General features: G+C 38.1%; 1 long non-coding RNA gene across 1 annotated transcript; it reads left to right on the top strand.

Moving 5' to 3' along the window:
• The first annotated feature begins 6,729 nt into the window (after positions 1 to 6,729).
• LOC143208636 (uncharacterized) lies at positions 6,730 to 8,444 on the top strand. The gene is made up of 3 exons (XR_013008944.1): positions 6,730 to 7,289; positions 7,903 to 7,993; positions 8,068 to 8,444. It is a non-coding gene; the product is annotated as an uncharacterized LOC143208636 (long non-coding RNA).
• Positions 8,445 to 9,103: the final 659 nt, after the last annotated feature.

The following is a 9,103-nucleotide window of genomic DNA, read 5'->3' as shown; positions in this document are numbered from 1 at the left end:
AGGGACAGTCCAGAGCGTGGAGTGAATTTGGAGGGCAGTACGGTTCCAGACGCCGCTTATTGGCTGCTCGGAGCAATGGTTGGAGTACATCTAGAAAGAGTGTGGAGTTGCATGCCAGTGGGCTTCCGAAAACGATTACAGGTGTACAAAGTCTGCCGTCACAGCATCTAGAGGGCAGCTTCTTCCTTCCAGATGGAAGGCAGCTCGTGGAGTCTGTGTGGAACGGCGGATGCCGTTATACAGGGCAGCACCGTCGGTGAGGTTATGTCAGTAATGTTGGTAATGTCGGTGAAATGAATTTCTACACATTGTACAAATATGTAGCAGTCTTCCTTTTTACCGACAATTCCAAATACCGATTCTGAATGAAAACGAAATAATAAACCCGATATAAAAAAATATTAAATTTTATTTATTTCTATTATATCTATATTATTTTTCCTAGACTGCGGATCTTTGTGCAAAATAAAAATTGTCTGCATCGATCGCAAGAGAGATGGAAACTATATGTACAAATTGAATGTTACGTTCTTCCCCCCTTGCCGTAATTTTCTTTACAGTTACATTAAGAGTAAACCTACACATAAATCAATAAACTAGTAATACATTAATTATCCCCTAATACGTACAGTTACACGAATTAATATTCGGACGATCTAAAGAAGATGATAACTTTTTAAATATTGTACTATACGATTTGAATTTTTTGGGGGAGCTGGAACAATTAGTTTACTGCAGGATGTGAAAAGAAATTTTTTCAAAAATTGCATTTGGTCGGAATTGCAGAGAAAATACTAAAAGTTACATTTTACAACTTTTTCGCGCGGGCCTATATTGAAAATTTAAAAAGTACGTTTTGTAGGCCTGCGTAAATAATGTGCACTGTGAAAGTTTCATCGAAATCGGTTGATGCGGGAAAAAACGACAGGCCTTGAAAGATGTAAGAATTCTTCGATGTAGGCTGAAAATCTGCGATTTTTACCATCTTTAAACGTTTGTAGCTCATTGCAACGTCAACCGATTTTGACGAAATTTTCAAAATATGTTTAGTCGACACAGATCTACAAAGCGTATTTTTCAATTTTTCAATATGGGCTCACATAAAAAAGTTGTAAAATGCAACTCTTAGTATTTTTTCATACAATCCCGATCAATTGCAATTTTTGAAAAAATTTCTTTTCACATCCTGTAGTAAACTAATTGCTGTAGCTCCCCAAAAAAGTTCAAATCGTTTAGTACAGTATTAAAAAAGTTCTCGTCTTTTTTAGAACGTCCGAATATTAATTCGAGTAATTGCAGTTCCCGTATAGCCTTTTTCCAGGATTGCAAGGATGCGGGATTCGCCTCTTCTCATCTCTCGATAATAATACAAACACGGGGTTTCTCACTAGTTAAAAACGCTAGATAAAAGATCGATCTAGGGCCCCATCTCCCTCAAAGGTCCTATTTTCCGTTTACGAGGCGAAATTTGCATTAGTCGTCACCGTAATTTGCATTATTCGGGAGCATACAAGCTATTTTCATAGCTACATGCTGCCGAATAATGCCAATTACGCCTCGTAAACGAAAAAATAGAACTTTTGAGGCAGATAGTGTTCTAGATCGTTCTTTTATCTAGCGTTTTTGACTAGTGAAAAACCCCGTGTTTGTATTATTATCGAGAGATGAGAATAAGAGGCGAATCCCGCACCCTTGCAATCCTGAAAACGAGTCTACTTCCTTTTAATAAACTAAAGCAAGGATTTGAAACCAAGGAGTATGTTCGGCTGGCTAAAAATCACTTTGTTGGGAGGTACATCTGGAAGGTCTTTAGCTGAATGTTTTATGACGGCCTCGCCTGTGAATTCGGACTCGCGCTTGTTCCTTCGCGCGGAGGGTTTTACGACGGAACATTAAGTGGCCTGTAGTTCCTATTTCATTTGGAACAACCTAAGCATTGGAAAAACCGAAAGAATACCGGTATTATTTCGGTTTCGGTAGAAAATTGATTGTGCCGTTATTCGAAGACTTTGAATAAATCCACTATCCACAGTCCAAATTCTATCTTGAGATTAGTCTTTTTTTAATCGGAAGAACGCCACACGAAGCAGCTAGCGTCATTTACATGAAACAATTACGAAAAATAAACAAGGTCTGCAATTAACTTGTTAGTGGTTTCATGCCAATATGTCTGGCTGGCCGACGCGCGTCGGGTTACCTGGCCGTGTTTATTGCACCACTTGGCTACGGTGACCGAAGTCTTCGCCGCCCTGGCAGAAAATTATTCGAAGCTACACCGTTTCGATAGTTTCCAGATGGCTGGGAAACCCAAAGGTCTGGTCGCCACATGTGCGATCTTGCCGAATCCTAGGGCCCGCTTCAAGGTTCCGTTCACCCCCAAATGGGACTTTCACCAACATGTTCAGTCGCGTTTTTAACACTTTTTAATGGGTTGTTAACATTTTTTTATCTTATTAGGAATTTATTTTAGTTAGTGATCATATTCATCGATAAAAAAAGATGAGTATACGGTACTATTTATATTGAGTCCTACAAAATATTGCAATTAGAATTACGATTTCAATTATGTCTACTTGTTCTTTGAATACAGTAGAGACTCCCGTATCCGTACCCCCATTATCCGAATACATACCCTAATATAAGCAAAGAGGATTAGATTAAATATAAGGACGTCCTATTGTCCGTATGTTCTGTTATCGCCGCGTCGCTCGCTGTGCCGGGATTCAAATGCGCGCCGTCTCCAGATTCCGACTTTCTGACTCATGCTTCCGAAACTTCGGCAACGTAAAAATCGAAGGAACGCGTCGGCGTCGATCAGTCGAGCAGGTAGTTCACACAGACAGAGTAGAGGTACGCTTGTGTGTAGTGCGCAAGCAATTGAACAGGCACTCAGACGGGCTGAGTTTTCACGTTACCGAAGTTTCGAAAGCATGAGGCGAAAAGTCAGAGTCTGGAGACGGCGCACAGTGTGACCTTTCGTCCAAATCGGAGACAAAATCGAAGAACTTTTGATAGAAATAAGGTAGAGCGATGAAATTTTTTAAAAATTAAAGCTGAAACATTACAGAATATGGGAAAAATAGGGAGATTATGGTAAGAACGTTTTTTAACGTTGAGAAAATTCGTTAAACTTGCACAATTTCGAGAAAATTGTGGTTTTTCCAATACCACGCGCGGAAATTTTTTTTTAAATTTTTGCTATATATCATTTCCCGTAGATTTTTTCACGCCGATTTCAAATCTGGTCTCAAAATTTGTCTACGACCTCAGGATATTGCAAAATCGATTTCTTTAAATTCTACATGTTTAACGAATTTTCTCGGTTAAAAAACGTTCGTACCATAACTTCCCTATTTTTCCGATATTCTGCAAAGTTTCAGCTTTCATTTTAAAAAAATTTCATCGCTCTACCTCATTTCTATCGAAAGTTCTTTGATTTTGAATCGAGTCTGGTCCAAATTTTCCACTGTGCGCCGACGCGACGAAATCTGTCCGTATTTAATCATTGATTAAACACGTTTAATCAATCATAATGTATTAATATTGGATATCACTGTATTCGGGAAAGTCTACAGAATCTTTTGCCAGAAAGAACAATTCAATATCTTCTATAATAACATCACAATATTTGTTTGAAGTTGAAAAATATGTTTTTTTTTCAAAGCCTTGTTCCTGAAAAACTGTGCGTATAGGAAAAAAATTGAAAACAGATTCGGAATCAGCGCGAAAAACTCAGGCCAATAAGTCCTGGGTAGTTACCAAAACAACTCTGGATTTTCTGCACGAAATTACCTGAACCTTTTCCCGGAATGTTCGTTTGACAAGCAAATTTTCACATAATCATCCATTTCATTTCCAAAGTACAGTACCAGGACCTCGACCAACCGGCTTGATCGAGAGACAAACAGCCTGGACAAATTAAGGCCCGATGGATAATTGAGACCCGAGGGAAACCACGTCTTACCCTGCCATAGTCCGGCCACTCTAAGCGACCGTAATTATCCTTACGGGCACCGTCGCGTCGGTTCTTCCACGCCATAATTAATCCTCCGGCAACCCTGCCTCTCTTCCCAGTTTTCCCCGAAATTCTATACTCTATACAATTGTACTTGCAGCTTGCAGCTATTCCTTCTGACGCGATAACGGTAACGTTAGCGTATCTGCTTTATAATATTTGTCATTGTTGTAATATCCTGCAATTTCTACCATCTTTAACCCTTAGCACTCCAGTGGTGACTCGAAATCACCACTAAAAATTGCTGTCCCATTATGCAAAATATTGTTTACATTGTTAAACATGTTGGTAGCTAATCAATTACTAAACCTTTAATTATTGTATGAGGTATTACAATCAATTTCATATCCATCAAATGAAAAGAATCGTATAGAACGAAATTATTCTACCTAGAACGAGATGTTTCATTTTCGAGTTAAAACAGCTCCGAAATTAAAACAGCTGCAAATGGTTAATTATTATAACTATCTTTTAAATTTTCAATATAGGCCCCACATAAAAAAGTTGTGAAATGCAACATTTAGTACCTATTTTCTCTACAATTCCGGCCAACTGCAATTTCTGGAAAAATATCTTTAGGATGACGGGTAATTCAGTGTCTATGATGTTTCGCGTGGTTAACAGACAACGATATAGATATTTATTAAAACAATAACACGTAACAATAACAAAACAAAACAAGATGTAATAATAATAACAATAACGAGAAAACTAGATTATAAACGTTAATGACTATCGAGTACTAACAAAGTACAGAGATATAAATTAACGTAGCGCGGGCAACTCTAGAGCGATGCGTTCTCAACGAGTGCCACAAGCTTTTTTTCCACTGGTAAAAATCCTTTTTGGTGGGAGGATTAGCAACGTGAGAAAGACCGTTAAAATAAGGGGAGGAATTCTCCGTTCCTCAAGAGTAAGGAGAAAGTTTCCTTCCCCAAAACAATTCAAAGTCGTCGCTGCCAAGGACATTGCAACGGTTGAGTCAGGGTTCTGGTAATCGTCACTTTTACGACCGAACCCTCAATGCAACCGTCCACAGCGCGCACTTGAGAAGGATGAAATTTCCGCGTCCGGAAAGTCCCTCTTTCCAACGCGCCATGTCCACTACATATCTTTTCACATCGTGCAGTAAACTAATTTCTCCAACTTCTCACGAAAAGTCCAAATCCATATAGTCCAACATTAAAAAAGTTACAGTTACTCGAATTAATACAACCCCTGGCAGAAAGGTTCCGATCCGGAGGCATTGATACGGATTTTACAGAAAACTATAACTTTATGGAGTTGAAACTGATGGGAAATTAAAAGGGGCTTATTAAAGAATGAAGAACAACAAATTAACATAAGCTTCCATTTATTATAACAAAGAAACGAGAAAATAAACAAAATGTTACACGGAAAAAAGTTAATAGACCCATTAATAGATCTGCTGGAAGAAAGTTTCCCATTTGATTTACAGTCTCCGCGACACCAAATTTCTTCAACAATTACTGTTGGATGATTCTTATAGAGTTTTTTGCGCTGATTCCGAATCTGCCCTTAATTTTTCTCCTAGATACAAATTTCGGATCACGAATAATAGATACAAAATTTGTAATTAGTTACTCGAAGATATAGATACACAGGGGACCACCTGTAGCGGTATTTTCGAATACCTCGAAACCATTCTGCACTTCGCAATCATAACTTAAATTGTGTTTCTTTTTTTTCAATTACAGAAAGTGGACAGCGAAAGTCGACAGCGCGAACTGCATCAATTCTTTAAGTTGAAAATAAATGTAGACAATTAAAAAATGTTTTTGGTTAAACTTTTCATTAAAACTCGAAGCAATAAGTATTTACCGAACAAAACGATTATAGATGCGGGATTCGATTCGGGGCCAGAAGATTCCCAGCCGTATATATGTACTTGTTTTGTTAACGGCTACCCAACCTCTAAAAAATTATAAAAAAATTAAGAACGGTTGCTTCAATAATATCCAAGTACTGAATTCTTATAAAACTGGAGTCTCTAACACTTCAATACAAAACATGCATTTTCTTGGAATTTTTGGAGGTTTTCAATTTTTTAAAACATGTTTCCGTAATCCGAAAAATCTGAAAAAATACACATTAATAATCAGGATGAGACACAACTAACGTAATAATATAAATGTGGTCAACTGAAGACTTTGATGTATGTATATACATAAAATCGGCAATTTTATGTTTTCCGATTTGTTTAAAAATCGATTTTGCAACCAAAAATTTTGAAAAAAATCTCAGTAGTGTATGCTATTCGGTAGAATATTCATGAATTTTTTCATAATTTTCTGTTGAACATGACGTGACTAAAAACAAATTTGGTTGGATACTTCTGACCATCTTTTCCGGCTATACCTTAAGAATCAACGAAAACATTATTTAAAAAATACAAAATATATTTCTTTTTACATCGTAAAAACCGATTTTTCAAAAAAAATTAGGCCTAATTTCTCTTCGATATCTCTTTTAGATCAAAAGTTATAGCAAAATGTGCGTCGCGCCGCGTGCTGTGCCCGAGATTCAAATGCGCGCCGTCTCCAGATTCCGACTTTTCGCCTCATGCTTCCGAAACTTCGGCAACGTGAAAATCGAAGGAACGCGTCGGCGTCGATCAGTCGAGCAGGTAGTCACACGGACATGGTAGAGGTACGTTTGTTGTGTAGCGCGCGTGCAATCGAACATGCACCAACACGGGCAAGCGCGGTCGACACCGCTCACGGATACGACGATACGTCAGGGAAGGGGAAACTGCCGTTCAGTTTTCAGCAGTTTTCAGTTATTCTCTCAACTCTCAACAGTTCTCAAGTTCTCGTTCGCTTAGCTCGGTCGTAATATCTGTGGTTGTCAGGAGGACGCCGCCGCATGTCACATTGTACTTTCACTTTCGAGATATTGTCGTTTAAAGTTTTGATCACTAATGCTTTGACAAGGACATTGGTTATAAATTGTATTATTTTTTCGAGCCTTTTGAATTGATTTTCGTGACGTTTTTTCTGGTAAATACCTAATCCTACACTATAAAGTTCAATAAATGCATAAACTGAAATTTTTTGAAATTGTGACATGCAGCGTTTTTCTTGACACAATCACAGATATATTTACATAGCTTCGCTCTGTGGTTACACGTTACACTCGCGAGTGCGGTCTGCGTTGCGGCATTTGACTATTTGACTATTTATTAGATTGACTTGCTTGGATTATGTGATTACTTGGATTACGTGCACTACGTGGAAGGAAGGAAGAACGGAAGGTATTTGTACATATTTATATTGGTTAATCGGTTTCATTTTGCTCAAATGTCTCCCAAAATCTTCGCGTGAAAAAGCGTGAGAACGCTTGTCGGCACACCACGCGACAGTGCCATTTGCCATCACGTATGAGGTGCTACGGGGCGAGTATGTTCACTTCAATGTAGAGTCCAAAATAGTAAATTGTTTGTTTCTTTATCACTTTATCACTCTCTTTTCATTATCATTATTATCATTTATCACTTTAAACAAATCCAACACAATTCAGCTTTGGCCCATTCAGATTAGAATTAGCTTAGCAATATTCTAAATCGGCAAAATGATGGCTTAAACCAATTCAGTAAGGCAAGTATTTAATCTTCTTCACTTGCTTCTCATCATCGAATTTTTTTATTTCTGGTAGTACATTCTTTTGTTTGTAGTTCAACTTAATCGATTTTTTATAAATATCATTGCAATATTTGAATCAGTTAGGTATATTAGTTGATGAAAAACGTCAGAAGACCTTTTGTAATTGTAGCACCAGAAATTAGAAAATTCGTTGAGATGAGCAATAAGCGAAGAAGATTAAATACTCACCTTTACTCACTGTGTAATTGAAAATCTAATTTACAGAACAGAGGATAAATATAATGTGCTATCCAGGGAAGGAGTAGAAGGAAGCTGCGGCAACCGGGGAAGAGGAAGACCTCTAATTTTTCGCGTGGTACGTATATCTAATTATGCCATTCAACACACATGCATATATTGTACATTACTGATTTTCTTTGTATTTTTTAGGTATCCCACCTATGCCAGAACGTGCTACGGGCCACAAGTTTCGGGAAGCAGAGGCAACAACGTGTAATAATCACAATATACAGGGTGTTCCGTTTAAATACGAACACCTAAATATCTCTTCAGGTTATTGTGATGCAAAAAATATTTGTTACGTAATGCGCATGGTGTCAATGGACCAAATATCTGGCACACCGTGCACGTTACGTAACAAATATTTTTTGCATCACAATAACCTGAAGAGATATTTAGGTGTTCGTCCAATAATAAAGCATAGTAATAATAAAAAATTATAATATTTATTATATATATATATATATATATTCCTTGTGTCATTGTCCATGTGTCTTTACCAACTCCCTGCGGCGTATTAAAAAATAAGAAAAAGTAAATTTTCTTTTCCCTTATACGACACTTTGTCTTTTTTTGCATGGGGACATTTTAATCTTAGCTTCCATCTCTTGCAATGGATGCAGAGAATTTTTATTTTGCACAAATTATTTTTTTTTTCGTTTTCTCTCGTTGCATATGACTGAATATTCATTCAAAAATCAGTATTGTCGGTAAAAAGGAAAACTGCTACATATTTGTACAATAGAAATCTACTTTATCGACATCTGCCACATTAGTGCGATCTGCCCTTACCGACGGCGCTGCCCTGTATAACGGCATTCGCCGCATTAATCAGTGCGACCGTGCTGCCATCTTGCGGGGAAGCGGAATCCAGGATAGAGTAGCGTTCCAGCTGGACTGCAGAAAGCTGCATTCCGCGTGGACTGGTTCCAGGTGGAGTCTACCTGTAATCGTTTTCGTCACTCCCCGTGGAGTCTGTTGTGCTATCAGGGCGTTGATGGCATGCCAGCGCATGCGCACTGATCATGAACGACGTGACGTCACCAAGCGGAAGCCAACCACAGCCAAGGAAATAGTTGGTCCAGTATATGTAGTTCGACCCTAGTACTGAGGTGGCGTTGGTGTCGCTGCAGTTTTTGCGATACATATACCAAAATTTTCAATGCTTTTATAAGATCGTCGGTGG

Source organism: Lasioglossum baleicum, chromosome 5 (genome assembly GCF_051020765.1).
Source record: "Lasioglossum baleicum chromosome 5, iyLasBale1, whole genome shotgun sequence".
NCBI lineage: Eukaryota > Metazoa > Arthropoda > Insecta > Hymenoptera > Halictidae > Lasioglossum > Lasioglossum baleicum.
The sequence above is the reverse complement of the archived record's forward strand: the minus strand, read 5'-3'. Positions and strand labels throughout refer to the sequence as shown.